The following is a 16,638-nucleotide window of genomic DNA, read 5'->3' on the forward strand; positions in this document are numbered from 1 at the left end:
GTGTGGCCAGGTTTTTGCAATCACTAACCCAGACATTTTTTTCTCTAAACAGGGGGTTTCTGTAGTATTTTCATCTTTTTCCTAAGGTCTTCCTGCATTGTAAGTTTTTGTTTTGTTTTGCTTTTTTTCCTTTAATTGCTCCCAAACATTAATGTGCAGAGGAAAATTCCACTTGAACCCATAATTTCCACTGTTATACTGGCATAGGCTTATTTATCAATGTCCTATGAGCTAATTCTTGTTAAAGAAACACCACAGGTATAGAAGAAGAGACTAACATGCTCCCCTTCATGTTTGCCAGATCTTTTGCCAAAGATTCTCCATTCTCACCTCTTGCTTGGCAGATGTTAAACTGCTACTACTTTTTTAAGGAGGTCACATGTGAACTAGATCCTGAGTTCTCCTAGGTTTGGAAATAAGTTTTCCAAAGACTGTCTGTAATGAGACTGCAGAAGTCAGCCCATCTCCCAACTCCGCCCCACCCTACCCCTTAGAGGTGGCAGAATGTTGTCTGGTGAAGCCCCATTTTTGGTCAGACTTGGAGAGTCTCTTAGCTACTTCCACTTCCACTATTCAAGTGAACAAAATAAAATAATCATGAGACTAAAGGTGCAAACTCTGGGTAATCCTTGTTGCTCATTAACTCAGTAAATGGATATTCATTGGGGGCCTGCCTCGTGCCCTGAGTTGTCAGAGATGCTGGTGATAGTTGTGTACAAGGTAGGTATGGCTTTGCCTATATGAGGTGCCTCGGTGATGCCACTGAGAAGGCAGGAGCCCCCAGCGCTGACAAAAACCATTTCTGTCAACCTAATTTCATTAGCTCTACTTAAGAGGATTAATTATCTAGCAGATGTATTGTTTAGTCCTCTTGATCCCTTGTTATTTTCATATTGAAGTATTTTAGTGATGTTAAATTTCCTAAATTTGATAGCTGCACTGTAGTTATGTAAAAGAGTATTCTTTTTCTTAGGAAATACAAACTAAAGTTTTCAGGGGAAAGGAGACATGATGTATGCAACCCAGCCTCAAATGTTTCAAAAAGTATAAATAATTAATGTGTGCATGGTATGCATGCATGTGTGTGTGGAGAGAGAAAGAGAGAGGAAGCAAATATGGCAAAATGTCAAAAATAGTAAATCTAAGTTAAGTAAAGGGTATATGGGAATTCTTTGTTCTAGTCTTGTAAATTTTCTGTAAATTTAAAATTAATTCGATATAAAAACAGGAAAAAACTACCTAATAAGAAATAGGGGGCTTCCCTGGTGGCGCAGTGGTTAAGAATCCGCCTGCCAATGCAGGGCACACGGGTTTGAGACCTGATCCGGGAAGATCCCACATGCCGCGGAGCAACTAAGCCCATGCGCCACAACTACTGAGCCTGAGCTCTAGAGCCCGCGAGCCACAACTACTGAAGCCTGCACACCTAGAGCCCATGCTCCACAACAAGAGAAGCCATCGCAATGAGAAGCCCGCGCACCACAACGAAGAGTAGCCCCTGCTCGCCGCAGCTAGAGAAAGCCCGTGCGCAGCAACAAAGACCCAACTCAGCCATAAATAAATAAATAAATAAATGTATTTTTAAAAAAAACAGAAGAAATACGTATCAATTCACATTCCAACATCTTTTCTAGAAGGAAATTTGAATAGATGTATCAAAATCCTTAAAAATGTGCATTGTCTTTAAGCCAGCAATTCTACTTCAGGCATTTTGTGCAAGGAATCAATTGGAGGTGAGAGTCACTTATGTGTATGAGACCTTATCCTACCATTATTTTGATAGCTAAAATTTTGAAATATTAAATCCTCATAGTGTTGTTCTGACTAAATAAATTATAGGATTCAATGCTGCCATTAAAAAGCTTGCTGTTGGGCTTCCCTGGTGGCGCAGTGGTTAAGAATCCGCCTGCCAGTGCAGGGGACATGGGTTTGAGCCCTGGTCCGGGAAGATCCCACATGCCATGGAGCAACTAAGCCCATGCGCCATAACTACTGAGCCTGCGCTCTAGAGCCCACAAGGCACAACTACTGAGCCTGCGTGCCACAACTACTGAGGCCCACGTGCCTAGAGCCCAAGCTCCGAAACAAGAGAAGTCACTGCAATGAGAAGCCTGCGCACTGCAACAAAGAGTAGCCCCCACTTGCTGCAACTAGAGAAACCCCGCGCATAGCAACAAAGAACCAAAGCAGCCAAAAATAAATAAATAAAATAAATTTTTTTAAAAAAAGCTTGCTGTAGTGTATAATATTTATTGTCATAGAAAACACTGGCCAATATATTACTATGTTAAAGAAAAAAATAACTATGTTAAAGGAAAAAATAACAGTATATATTCTTATGTTAAAGAAAAAAACAAAATAATATATAATGTTTTTACCTTTATTTAAAACGTGTACATATTTACAATGAACAAAATCTTAGAAACAATCTATACAAACTTTAACAATGGTTCTTTTTATGTGTTGGGATTACAGAGATTTATGTTTCAAATTAAATTTGTGCTTTTCTACATTTTTCAAACTCTTTGAATTCTACACATATTACTTTGGTAATTAGACAAAAATTAAATCTCCATGATACTCTGTAATATGGGAGTTTGTATGGTAATTTCACGCTTCACACAACTAAAGATATAGCCTTGGGTTTAGGGGGAAAATATTAACATTATTGTTATTTCATGTACTAATAGATGTTCAACAAATTTGCATAAAGTTTATTTGTATAAAAAAGACACCGTGGGGACTTCCCTGGTGGTGCAGTGGTTGACAATCTGCCTGCCAGTGCAGGGGACACGGGTTCAGTCCCTGGTCTGGGAAGATCCCACATGCCGAGGAGCAACTAAGATGCACCACAACTGCTGAGCCTGCGCTCTAGGGCCCACGTTCCGCAACTACTGAGCCCACGTGCTGCAACTACTAAACCCGCGTGCCACAACTACTGAAGCCCACATGCCTAGAGCCCGTGCTCTGCAACGAAGAGTAGCCCCTGCTCACCACAACTAGAGAAAGCCGCATGCAGCAACGAAGACCCAACACAGCCAAAAAAAAAAGAAAAAGACACCGTGAGTTCAAGTTGAAGGTAAAAAAGAGTAAGCACACTTTGCTCTGTCTCTTCCACTCATCCAGCTAAAAAACCTAGACAGAATGCAGGGAACAGTCTAAGGACTATGAAAAGTAAATAAAAGCAGGTAAATTGGGGAAGACCAGAAATCACAGTACCAGAGAACTGGAGTTGAGTTTACCACTTCCTTCCCCCTTTTGCATCCCCCAACCTAGTCACAGCACAGCTCCAAACCAGGAAGTACATATCTGTGTGGACAAAGATAGCTCTAGAAGTCCTCTAGTTCAGGCTGGTGATGAGGGAAAGTGTTCTCCTGGTAGTGACCAGTGGTGGTGGTAACAGGTACCTAAAACTCTAAGGGAAACTCGCTCTCCAACTGGATGATCTGTGGTCCCAAGAGAATGGGGAAAACAACCTTTGCTTTTTTTTTCTCTCCTTCTCTGTCTTGCTAGCAATTGATTCTGGATGGGTCAGGGAAAGTGTGCAGCAGAGTAAGGTAAATAAAGCCCCAGCTTTCTGGTGAGAGGACCACAAAGGGAGCCTAGGCAACTGAACAGTACTGATGAGATTACAGAAGACGATTTTGGAAAAGTGACCTCAAAAAGTTGTTTCTGAACTCCTGAGCTCACCCCCGAGCTGCACATGCATGGATCTGATCCTAAATAGCATACTAAAATCTTTGACAACTAAAGTAACAGTCCTCTGCCCATGCTTCACACTGGCCACATACAGGACAGAGCCAAATAGAGTGCAAAGACTTTAAAAATGGAACCGACATAGAAACCACAACCCACAGAAGGCTAGATGGAACCTGTGGTCTGAACTAAACTGGGTTAATTGCCTACTAAAGCAAAAAAATCAAAATACTCCATAGGATTTAAACAAGACACAGAGTCTCACAACATTATGTTCAAAATGTCTAGGATACAATCTAAAAGTACTTGACATATGATAAGCCATGAAAATCTCAATGTAAATGGGAAAAGACAATGAACAGATGCCAAAACTGAGATCGAACAGATGCCAAAACTGAGATCACACAGATGTTAAAATTATCAGATAAAGAATCTAGGACTTCCCTAGTGGCGCAATGGTTAAGAATCCGCCTGCCAATGCAGGGGACATGGGTTCGAGCCCTGGTCCAGGAAGATCCCACATGCTGTGAAGCAACTAAGCCCGTGTGCCACAACTACTGAAGCCCACGCACCTAGAGCCCACGCTCCGCAACAAGAGAAGCCACTGCAATGAAAAGCCCGCGCACCGCAACGAAGAGTAGCCCTCGCTCGCTGCAACTGGAGAAAGCCTGCATGCATCAACAAAGACCCAACACAGCCAAAAAAAAAAAAAAAAAATCTAAAGCAGCTATTATTGGAATTCCCTGGCAGTCCAGCAGTTAGGACTTTGGTGCTTTCACTGCTGGGGTCCGGGTTCAATCCCTGGTTGGGGAACTAAGATCCCACAAGCTGTGAGGGGCAGCCAAAAAAAAAAAAAGCAGCTATTATTAAAAACCTCCAACAAGGGCAAACACTCTTGAAGTGAATGGAAAGACAGAAACTCTTAGCAAAGAAGTAGCAGATATAAAGAGAAACCAAATAGAAGTTTTAGGGTGTGGGAATTAGGAAGAGGGTGAGAGAATTGGGGAGATGTTGGTCAAAGGATATAAGCTTGCAGTTAGAAGACATGTAAGTTCTGGGGATCGAATACACAGCATTGTGACTATAGTTAATATAACAATACTGTATTATATACTTGAAAGTTGCTAAGAGACTAGATCTTAGATGTCCTCACCACAAAAGGAAATGCTAATCATGTGGCATAATGGAGGTGTTAGCTAATGCTACAGTGGTAATCATATTGCAGTATGTAAGTGTATCAAATGTACACCTTAAACTTACACACTGTTATATGTCAATTATAGCTCAATGAAAAAAAGAAAGAAAGAAAAAGGTGAAGAGGACACTTTTAGAAACTCTTTTTATTGGTTTCTCTTGGGGAGCAGTCATTTCCCAGAGAGCAACAGCCCAAACATTCAAATAAAAATAGTTGAACTGGAGAAAAAGAAAGACAAAAATTTTTTAAAACCCAAACAAACAAAAATCAAAAACAAGCAAACAAACAAAAAAGAATTGTAATTTATCAAAAGGGTGAAGGTTAAGGCTTCTGAGAATGTATAATGAAATCTGAAGTAAAAGTGAAACATTTTTCCCCAAAGTTTAAACTGCCCTTATGAGATACACATATTTAAACATATCAGAAGGGAGATTTAAACTTTGAGAAGATACATATCTAGGTAGACATCTCAGAAGAGCTGAAAATTTAAAGAAGGTAGAGGTAACTTGGGATGGATTCTTTACTAGATTTGATATTTCACTTAAGTACATGTGTATACCTCATAGCTAAAACCAGCTGCGGCTGGCAAACAACTGCCCATCAGCCTAACTGTGTAGTGGAGATGGCTGCAAAACCTTGGGAGGAAGAGAAATTAGCATTTCAAACGCAGATTCTAATACAAAAGAAAAAAATACTAGAAAGTAGTACCATTCTTTAAATAAATTAGGCAAAAAGTTTTTTAAACATTTTAGAACTGAAAATACAATAACTAAAAAAAAATCTTACAGAAGAACGTAACGGAAGAGTCAATGAACTTGAGAATAGATCAATAGATATTATCTAAATTGAACAACAGAGGAAAAAAAAAGATCCCCTCCCTGCCAAAAATGAACAGAACCTCATGGATCTGTGAACAATACCAAAAGGGCTAACATTCATGTCACTGGAGTTTCAGAAGAAGAGGAAAGAGTGCATTATTGTGTGTGTGTGTGTATGAAAAACAATGGCTAAAAGTTTACCAAATTTGGCAAAAAAACAATAACCTAGAGATTCAAGAAGGTCAGGAAAACACAAATGAACTTGAATCAAAATCCATTACAATCAAATTGCTGAAAACTAAAGACAAAGAAAATCTTGAAAACAGCCAGAGAATAACAATGCATTGCTTGGGACTTCCCTGGTGGTGCAGTGGTTGAGAATCCACTTGCCAATGCAGGGGACACGGGTTCGAGCCCTGGTCCAGGAAGATCCCACATGCCGCGGAGCAACTAAGCCCGTGCGCCACAACTACTGAGTCTGCTCCCTAGAACTTGTGTGCCACAACTACTGAGCCTGCGCTCTAGAGCCCGCAAGCCACAACTACTGAAGCCCGCACTCCTGGATTCCAAGCTCTGCAACAAGAGAAGCCACCGCAATCAGAAGCCCGTGCACCGCAATGAAGAGTAGACGCCGCTCGCCGCAGCTAGAGAAAGCCCGCATGCAGTAACAAAGACCCAATGCAGTCAAAAATGAATGAATAAATAAATAAATTAATTAATTTAAAAAAAAAAAAGAAAGGAAGAATGCTTTCATATCAATAATCTAAGACTTAAGAAACTTAAAGAAACTAGAAAAAGAAAAAAATAAACCCAAAACAGTCAGAAGAAATAACAGCAGAGATAAAATTGAAAATAAAAAACAATACAGAAAATTAATGAAACTAAAAGGTGGTGGTTCTTTGAAAGGATAAAAAAACATTGATAAATCTCTAGCAAGACTGAAAACAAAAAAAGAGAGAGAGAGAACACATCAATTACTGATATCAGAAATGAAAGAGGGGATTATTGCTACATAGTGTAAGTTGGTACACTATTTCCAGCATCTCACAAAGTATAAAAGGCAGTATGGAGATGAAAGAACATGAGCTTTGGAGTTTCCAGACATGGGTACAAATCCTGGTGCTTTTACTAACCAGCTGTGATAGAAAGCCAATTTCTTCACCTTTTAGGTCTTAATTTTTTTATATGTAAAATGAGGTTTGTAATATTTTAACTCAAAGACCAAAAGATAAGATTTAAATTAGATTAAAGTAGGTTAAGAGCCTGGCACAGAGATTGTGCCCAACAAATGATACTTTCCTACTCACCCTCTCCTGTCAGGAATGACATTTACCAATAATAAAGATAAACAAGGGGAATATGTTTCTTTGTTTTTATTACCAATTATATAAATTCATTATTAGATAGTTTTTATATTTAAAGGTTTCCAATACCACCTTACTATGCTGAGCAAAAGCTCTATTTTGCATATCAATCTATTTATATCTATTTAGCATTTATCTATCTCTCTACCTCTCTATATATCTATGGTTAAAACTAAATGGGAAATCAAATTTAATGCTACTTTTGATCATTTTGTTTGACAATTAAAATTTTGAAACCTAGTGTCCACTGAGGGAAGCCCTAGTAGTAATCATAGCATTAATGTGTCCAGTAATATGTAATTTTACAAAGTCCACACTAGATGGCAGATTTTAGACAGTATTTTTTGGGTCACTAATTATTAGGGTTTTTCTACAATCCTGGAGCTTAGCCAGTTGATACCTCCTTCTGATTTCCTTTTTGTGAGTGACAGTTCAGTTATATTGGTAGTTGAGATATTTGGGAACCTTTTTGCCAGATAGTCAAATTAGAAGAGGCAAGTAAAAGGAATGAACAAATACCAATCACTAAAACCCAAACAGCTAGATCCACTTTTACAATATTTATTACTTTCGGGGTTTTTTTGGCCACGTTCCATGGCTTGTGGGATCTTAGTTCCCAGACTAGGGATGGAACCCATGCCCCCTGCAGTGGAAGCACAGAGTCCTAACCATTGGACCACCAGGGAATTCCCACTATTCATTACTTTTCAAAGAAAAAAAAGTTACATGCTATATTTAGTACTACAATTTGGGAGAGAAGGGTACATGACAGGTAAATATTAGTTGGAAATCTTTCTGAATCATTTTGATGACTTCAATAAATTTTTTAATGCAACAGTCTGTTATTTTATCTCTTCATTTTTTCTTTCCTCTCTTTTATTTTAATCATGTTTTAACAAGTCTTTAACAAGAACATACTGTGTACAAAGAACTCTGTGTAAATGGGGGGTGAGGGAGTTGGATGTAGGGAAGCGGGGACTGGATCTTGCATTCTAAGCAATCCTCTCTCCTTAAGGACACTGTAGTCTTACAGGGAAAATAAGACAACTACAAAAATACCACAGTACAGGAGCTTCCCTGGTGGCACAGTGGTTAAGAATCCGCCTGCCAATGCAGGGGACACGGGTTCAAGCCCTGGTCCAGGAAGATCCCACATGCCACGGAGCAACTACTGAGCCTGCGCTCTAGAGCCCGTGAGCCACAACTACTGAGCCCACATGCTGCAATTAATGAAGCCCACGTGTCTAGAGCCCGTGCTCCACAACAAGAGAAGCCACCACAATGAGAAGCCCACGCACCGCAACAAAGAGTAGCCCCCGCTTGCCACAACTAGAGAAAGCCCGCACGCAGCAACGAAGACCCAACGCAGCCAAAAATAAAAAATAAATTAATTAAATAAATTTAAAAAAAAAAAACACACACAGTACAGGTAGAAAGTGAGACATGCCCATGAAGTGAAGTTTTACCAGATGTAAAGGAAAGGATTATATCATTCTGGGATAAGTAGTGAAAAGGGATGAAAATGACATATATTGAGGGCGAATTATATGGCAGGTATTGAGCTAGATGGTTAACATGCATAATTTTTTTTGGCAGCATTCCTGGCATGTGGGATATTAGTTCCCCGACCAGGGACTGAGTCTGTGCCATGCCCCCTGCAGTGGAAGCGCATAGTCTTAACCACTTGACCTCCAGGGAAGTCCCAACATGCATGATTTAATTTCATATCACTTTTACCCTGTTAGACGTTAAAAAAAAAAAAAAAATCCCCATTTTTCAGGAGAGGTAACTGAGTCTTGAGGAGAATAAGTAACCAAGGCAAGTTTCCAGTTAGGAAGCAGCAAAACCTAGGGTTGAACCCTGGTCTGTTTGCCTCTAAAGATAGCAGGTGGGAGAGGGAGTATCTGTTACTATTTTTATTTTTGAAAGTGATTTATTGCAGTTTTAAGAAATAGAAACTTTATGTATGTGCACTGTAGGATAGAAGAATTGTAAGAGATTGAAAGGCAGGAAACAGACATTCAGTACAGCATCAACACAGATGTAGAGGCTGGAGGGTGAGAAATTGTGGACACTCAAGCTGACTGGAATGGGCTGCCTGTAGGCTGATCTTAAGTTCTCAGACCTAAAACATATTTTTAAAAGAGAGGAAAGAAAGACATTTAAATCTGCACAGGGAGGGGCTTCCCTGGTGGCGCAGTGGTTGAGAATCTGCCTGCCAATGCCGGGGACACGGGTTTGAGCCCTGGTCTGTGAAGATCCCACATGCCGCGGAGCAACTGGGCCCGTGAGCCACAATTACTGAGCCTGCGCGTCTGGAGCCTGTGCTCCGCAACAAGAGAGGCCGCGATGGTGAGAGGCCCGCGCACCGCGATGAAGAGTGGTCCCCACTTGCCGCAATTAGAGAAAGCCCTCGCACAGAAACGAAGACTCAACACAGTCATAAATAAATAAATAAATAAATAAAAGAACGTGAATTTCTTTAAAAAAAAAAAAAATCTGCACAGGGAGATTTAAAACCTGTGTCAACACATCTGCAGGAGATTATTTCTAGGATTTCTCCATTTGACCTTGGTGTCCTGCTTCTACTGAGCTTCTGTTCTGGGTTTCCCTGCTGCCTCTACATTATGATATGTCCACTCAGAGGTGAATGTACCAGCTCCTCAGAATACTGGTACTAATGCCTATCATTTATTTTCAAAACATAGTTTTTGAGCCCCTACTATAAACCTGCCCTAGGTCATAACTGCCAACATAAATCAAATGGAGGCCCTGCCTCATAATTATGTCTAACTTGGGCCTCCCTCAAATTCCCTGTCAAATTATGAGCTCCTCTGAGGTTCATTTGTAATTTCCTGTAGTAGAGCAGAGTGGTTAAGGGAATGACTTGACGTCAGACAGACCTGAGTTCAAGTCCCAGTTCTACTCACTGTGAATTGTGGAAATGTGATCACACAGAGCTTCTGTAAGCCTCGGTTTCCTTCTCTATAAATTGGAGATAATGATAATATAAGTATACATGGGAAACATAGATTGGTTGCTACATCTACTTTTTTTTGACAAGGAAAAACTATTTAAATTATGCACTCAATTCAATTGGTGTATTTCAAAAAGTGCAATATTTTTCTTCATTATCAATAAAAGGAGTTAGAAGTTAACTTCAAAGAAATAAGGAAATGACAAATTACCTGAAAAGTCACAGTCACATATGCATTCACTGCATCCTATAGAAGAGGGGCAAGTTAGGTTCACCCACTTTCATGAGTTCCATCAAATACCAGACCTATTCATGGGTGGAAGAGAAAAGGCAAATTTTTTAAGGAAGTATGTTATTAAATGAGGTATTTGGAATTCCTAAGAGTACCAGGTGGGGAGTATCTTTTCTAAACTAGATCTAGGAAGTACAATGTGGACTCAATCTGTCCTCCTCCCTTCCAAAGGCTGTTCACTTATTAATGAATTAAAAAACAAGCAAACAACAACAGAAAACAAGATTAAAAAACAACAACAACGACAATTTCACACATACCACCAAAACAGAAAAATAAAACACTAAGAGGTCCCAGATTACTCTCCAGACAGGAACCAGTGGTTCTAGGCTCAACAGTTCAAGCCTAGAATTCATCTGTTACAAAGTCATCATGAGCATGCCTTACTTCCAAAAACAAAAATTTTTGTAACAATAAAAACAAAAACTAGTCCTGATCACTTTTCTAACATACTCAAATTTAACTAGTATTTAAACTGAGTTGGGAGAAGAAAGAAATCCATACTTACGGGCCAAGGGTGGGTGCAGAGCATTTGTCCTTGCCCTCATGCAAGGCTGAGACATTCAGCTGCTGAAGAAATAATTAGTCCTTTTTAGTCAGGCAGTTTCTTATTTCCATAGACAGCAATAGCAAGATCCGCAAAGGTGCCAGCTCCCTGTGTCCTTTGCCCCACAAGACAGCACTAAAGCAAAAGGGGTCAGATAACAAGGCAACATGGGTGATAAGGTGCTCTGGTTCTGAGGAACCAGTTTTATTTATTTATTTATTTAGCCGTGCTGGATCTTCGTTGCAGCATGTGGGATCTTTTGAGTTGCGACAAGCGAACTCTTAGCTGTGGCATGTGGGATCTAGTTCCCTGACCAGGGATCGAACCCCGGGCCCCCTGCACTGGGAGCATGGAGTCTTAGCCACTGGACCACCAGGGAAGTCCCAGGAACCAGTTTTATACTAAGCAGTTTGAGTATTTCCTGCTAAGCAATTTTATAGCATGCAGCTGTACCCTAAAGTGTGGGGAAGAGAGGAGTTTCAAGGCAGAAGCCTTTATATCTTACCAGAGCCTGGGAGGCAGTAAGAAATTGTCTCATAACAGCCTCGAGGAAAGATAAAAAGGAGGGTGAGAAATGGCCTTGTAGCAGCTCCTCCCAAGCCTCCCACTCTCTCAAGTTCTGAGAGGATTATGGGGCATTTCACCAAGACTTAGATCTCCTGAGGTGAAGCCTTGTCTACGTGGCATATATGGATATTTGCAAGGACACCTGCACAGAGCAGTTTCCCTACAACTTCACCCCCTAACCGCTCACATCACTAGCCAAGAACTCTCTTTAGAAACATGGGCCACTCCATCAGATATCCTAATTATACAAATCCTTTTAATTTGTCCCAGGCAACAGAGATACAACAATCGATTTAACTTAGAGCAGTTGCTATAGTCTGTAAACAGGCCTGTGAATAGGTAAAAGGAAATCGGATCGGGTTCGAGAAAGTTGATCTTGTTCTACTGTCTGGCGTGGCAGCTGTGAACTCCTGCAGTCAGCAGCTGCTGGGAAGCTTCTGAGAGCTCTTGGATTAAGATTCCCTATCGGCCAGTGGTCAAGTTGGAGGTGGCAGTCTGCCTTAAAAACTAGCCAGGCCGCCCGCCCGCGCGTCCCTCGGTCCCCCTGCAGCAAGCAGTCCCTCCGACCGTCCGACCCAGAGTAGCCGGCCGAGCCCGAGGCCCGGGCTCTTGCTCCCTGGCGGAGGGATCCGCGGCGGCGGCTGAGGCGGCGGCGGCTGAGGAGGCGGCGCTGAGCCTGGAAGGAAGCGGCAGCTGCCGCGGGGGCGGCTCGAGCGGCAGCGCATAAAGGGGCCGCCGCCGGGTGATGCGGTGACCCTTACGGCAGGCTCAGGAGCCGAGTGGGCCACGGCCCCAAGTCCGTCCCGCCGGACCCGCGCTCCGGAACTCGCCATCTTCTCCGGCCGACCCGCTATCACCAAGGCGGCCTCGCGCCCCCTGGCCCCTTCCCCGTCCCTGCCCTGCCCCTTCCCCGTCCCTGCCCTGCCCCTTCCCCGTCCCTGCCCTGCCCCTGTTCCCGCCCCCCGCGATGGCTCTGAAGAGAATCCACAAGGAATTGAACGACCTGGCGCGGGACCCCCCAGCACAGTGTTCAGCAGGTCCCGTTGGAGATGATATGTTCCATGGGCAAGCTACAATAATGGGGCCAAATGACAGTCCCTATCAGGGTGGAGTATTTTTCTTGACATTCATTTCCCAGCAGATTACCCCTTCAAACCACCTAAGGTTGCATTTACAACAAGACTTTATCATCCAAATATTAACAGTAATGGCAGCATTTGTCTTGATTTTCTACAGTCACAGTGGTTTCCAGCACTATTTCAAGAGTACTTTTGTCCATCTGTGTGATCCCAATCCAGATGATCCTTTAGTGCCTGAGATTGCTCGGATCTGCAAAACAGATAGAGAAAAGTACAACAGAATAGCTCGGGAATGGACTGAGAAGTATGCGATGTCATTAAAGAAATTATTAGATAACCTCTACAAATAAAGATAGGGGAACTCTGAAAGTCCTTTTGATTTCCATTTGACTGCTTTCTATGAGCCCAGGCCTCATCTTCCCCTGTGCACGTGTTTACCTGATACAGCAGTGCTGCGTGTTGTACATACTTGGAACAACAAACTAGAAATACTGTACTTCTGTACCAACATTGCCTCCTAGCAGAGAAGTGTGTGTGTGACAAGCCAGTTCTCCAGGCATAACCTAGGTGTGAGACTAAAAGCTTTCCTTATTGACTTAAATTTGGATAACAGCAGAGTGAGGGGTGGTGGGTATGGTGTGTGCTTGGATGGGGAAGGAAATCTCCACTGACCTGTAGGAGATTGTTTTTTAAGTGAAATCCCATTAAACTCAAAACAGTTATGAAAAGCAAGGCGAAGAACATGAAGCTGTTTCTGTATTCATTTTATTCCAAAGGACTTAACGTCTTAGGTGAAAGTTATGACCAATCAGATTAAACTCTACCTACATCCTGTATTTTAAGGTCTAAGTTTAACTGGTCAACATTTAAATGGATTGGAGCTATTAGTAAGTAAAGTGTGATGGGCTTTGTTTCCAACTCTTTTACATCTCCCCACCCTTCAACCTTCGTCCTTCAGCCCCTTTTTCTCTCTTCCATATTCTTTGGTTTGTATGTGGTTTCTCAGTTAATACATAGCTAATAGCTCTTATTTTTCTTATGTTTTTAACTGCTTAGGTCTATCTGGATGTAAGGGTGAAAATTCATTCGATGGAAATACTTGTGTATATTTAAAGACCCAATTGCTCCTCTGGAGCTTGTACGTTCAAGAATGATTAATCTGTGTAATAAACTGATTACTACAGTCATTACATTAAAAAAAAAACCAAAAACTAGCCAGATGCTCTGCAGATCAGAGCTGAAAGAGATGAATGGACCCTCCCCAGTCCCATCCCTCCCCAGCAGTTAAGGTTGTCCTGTGCTAGCTGCCACACCCAAGTGCTTGGCATCAGTCCCCACAGCAATCATGTCACCCTTTTGCCAGTTGTCCCCATGTCTTATTCACACCATACGCCCAGACTTGTTCCTAGGTGGCTCAGTAGTTTCTTCCTTGTACCACCTAGAACATCTACAGTCCTCTGATACGTGGGCAACACTAGAAGCACTTTAGAGTTGTCATCTCACATCCATGATCATTATCATCATTATCCATAACCGCCCAAATCTAGCAAGCTTAGCTGGGCAGCAAAAGGACATCGAGTTAGAATCTCCCACCTCCTGGCTCCTCTTTGATACACACAAATTCCAGTATCCCCATATCCCAGGAGGTAGACTTGGGAGGAAAAGAGTGAATGAGTTAATTACACAGTCCACATGCCAAGACCAGCCAGGTCCAGTGCCCCAGACTATGTGTCCCCAAGTTCCCTTTGCTACTTGACTGCGTAGTTGGCAGTTTGGGTATGTGTGCCAGGCTTCCTTTGTCTCAGGTGCTGGAATCACTGGAGCTTATTTTTAGGCCCGGTTCTGACGTGTAGATGGATTGCTGCCCTGTGCAATAGTATATTCAGGTGGCTATGGTCCTTACCTGGGAAGCTCAGGTCAAATCAGCTTGTTTCCACTGATGTTCATCCTCCAAGAGTCCTTTTCCATAGGCATTCACATGGGTCACAAACAGAGGGCATGTGTCTTGTGCAATCTTATGCCCCGTTTGGCCCCTCTGAGCTAAGACTTGATCATCCAACTTTCCTGCTGCCAAGTACCAGACTACACTGCTAGCCCATTGCCCAATGCCATGAGTCAATGAAAATGCAACAAGGCATATTTTGGGAGGCATTTTTAGAGCAAACACCACAACTTAAACTATGCTCAATGAGCAGAGTTCCCTTTTCCATGCATAGTTTTACAGTTTTCTTTAAAGCTGCACAGCTGTACCATTCCAGTACATTCCTGTATTGGGGGCCCCAAGACCACACCCCAGGTTCAGTGATTCACGAGGAGGACTGACAAAATTCAGCACATAGTTGTACTCACAGCTATGATTTATTACAGTGAAAGCATACAAAACAAAGTCAGCAAACGAAAAAGGCATATGGTGGAAAGCCTAGAGAAAACCAGGCACAAGCTTCCAAGAGTCCTCTCCCAGTAGAGTCACACAGGACAGCTTAATTCCCCCATCAACAAGTTGTGCCAACACATGTGAAATGTTACCTCCTGGGGAAGCTCATTAGAGACAGTGCCCAAGGCTTTCATTGGGAGCTGGTCACGTAGGCACCTTCTGCCTAACACATACCAAAATTCCAGATTCCCAGGAGGAAAGCAGCTATTTAGCATCAACCACACTGGTTGTACAAACAGTTTAAGTACACTGAACCACTCTTATCAGTTCTGTGAATGGTGGGAACCCTCCCCAAAACACATCCTAGACACCAGGCCAACCTTGTAAGCAGTACTTTCCAAGGATAAGCAGGCTCTTGGCTCTTGGCCAAGGCATCAAAGTATTATCAGTAGGACCTCCTGCAGCAGGGTGAGAGCGGCCTGCAGTACTGATCTCAGTTATGCCCTTTCAGGGTCCTTTACTTAGCCAATTAAAATAAGTCCCACTAATTATACATATCTATCTGAAAAAGCCAGATGACTTCATCCTTAAGCTTCTGATTAACTTTTTTTTTTTTTAACCTAGCCCAAGGCATCAATTCAGGCACAGCCAGTAAGTTGAAGCTGACCTGAAAGCTTTCCAGGGCTGAGGCAGTATGATAGTCGGGGCACACAGACAAGTACAGTCCCAGAGATCGCAAGTGGTAACCATAGAAACAAAGAGTTCACAAATGTTGGGGCATGCCAAGCAGGACATACATTAGTCAGGCAGCACAGGTTATCAGGGCCCCATGTGGCCTTGTACTGTCAAACCTCCCACTCTGGGTTCTCAGTCCAGTCCAAATTATGCAGTTCAGTCCTTGATTTCAGAGGGACTCCCTGAGGCAAGTCAGTTCCAAACAGTTTTACCTGTCTATAACATCAGTTCAACAGCTTCACAAGTGTGGACAACATCTATAGGTGTTCTGCAGGAAAGTGCTGGCACTGGGGTCACCCCCTGCCATCTCAGTGCTGGTAAGGTGTGAGCCTAGCCTCAGCAACCAGTTTAATTCAGAGAACTCGCAGCTTGAAAAGGCATATAGTTTTTCCTTTAGGAAGAGGGCAAGGCTTCCAGGAACAGTTCTAAAAAACAAAGATCATTAATGCCCTTCCGCCGCCCCCTGCCTCCCCATCCCCAGGTGCTGGGGTTTTACTTTTTCCTGCATCATTACAAAATCAGTTGTGTCCTGTTCAGCAATGGTAACAACAACATTTTTTCAATTATCCCCTACTCTCATCTAGGCCATTCACCTGGAAAAGTTGTATGCAAAAGGCATAAAAGCATTTTCACAGAAAAACATTTTTGTATAATTTAACCAGAAAGACACATCATATTCGAAATGGGTCAGAATGAAATCTTAAATTTTTAAAAGATAATTATAATGGGCTTAATAACCTGCCATCCATTTTGTCCTAATCATTTATCCAGGGAACAGCCTAGAAAAGATCAGTCCCTTTCTGGGGACAGCTGCATTTAATAACCAAACTGCCTTACTAAGGTGTGTATACCAGGAAAAAGGTGAGGGAAGTAGAGTCAGGCTATCAGACCGCCATTGCAAACTGCAACTAATTTAGAAAGCTGAATACAAGTCAACAGCAGTGAGACGACCCTGAAACGGGGTCCAGAGTCTGACCTGTTAGTAGTGGGTGGA

The 16,638-nt window shown here is 42.3% G+C and overlaps 1 long non-coding RNA gene and 1 pseudogene across 1 annotated transcript; one reads left to right on the forward strand and one right to left on the reverse strand.

Moving 5' to 3' along the window:
* Positions 1–10,003: 10,003 nt before the first annotated feature.
* Positions 10,004–10,962, reverse strand: LOC118896488. Its single transcript, XR_005020185.1, has 3 exons — positions 10,851–10,962; positions 10,262–10,356; positions 10,004–10,058 (listed from the first exon to the last, which is right to left on the reverse strand). It is a non-coding gene; the product is annotated as an uncharacterized LOC118896488 (long non-coding RNA).
* A 1,456-nt stretch (positions 10,963–12,418) lies between these two features.
* Positions 12,419–12,897, forward strand: LOC118897116 (annotated as a pseudogene).
* Positions 12,898–16,638: the final 3,741 nt, after the last annotated feature.

The sequence above is a fragment of the Balaenoptera musculus genome, chromosome 6, assembly GCF_009873245.2.
Source record: "Balaenoptera musculus isolate JJ_BM4_2016_0621 chromosome 6, mBalMus1.pri.v3, whole genome shotgun sequence".
Lineage (NCBI taxonomy): Eukaryota > Metazoa > Chordata > Mammalia > Artiodactyla > Balaenopteridae > Balaenoptera > Balaenoptera musculus.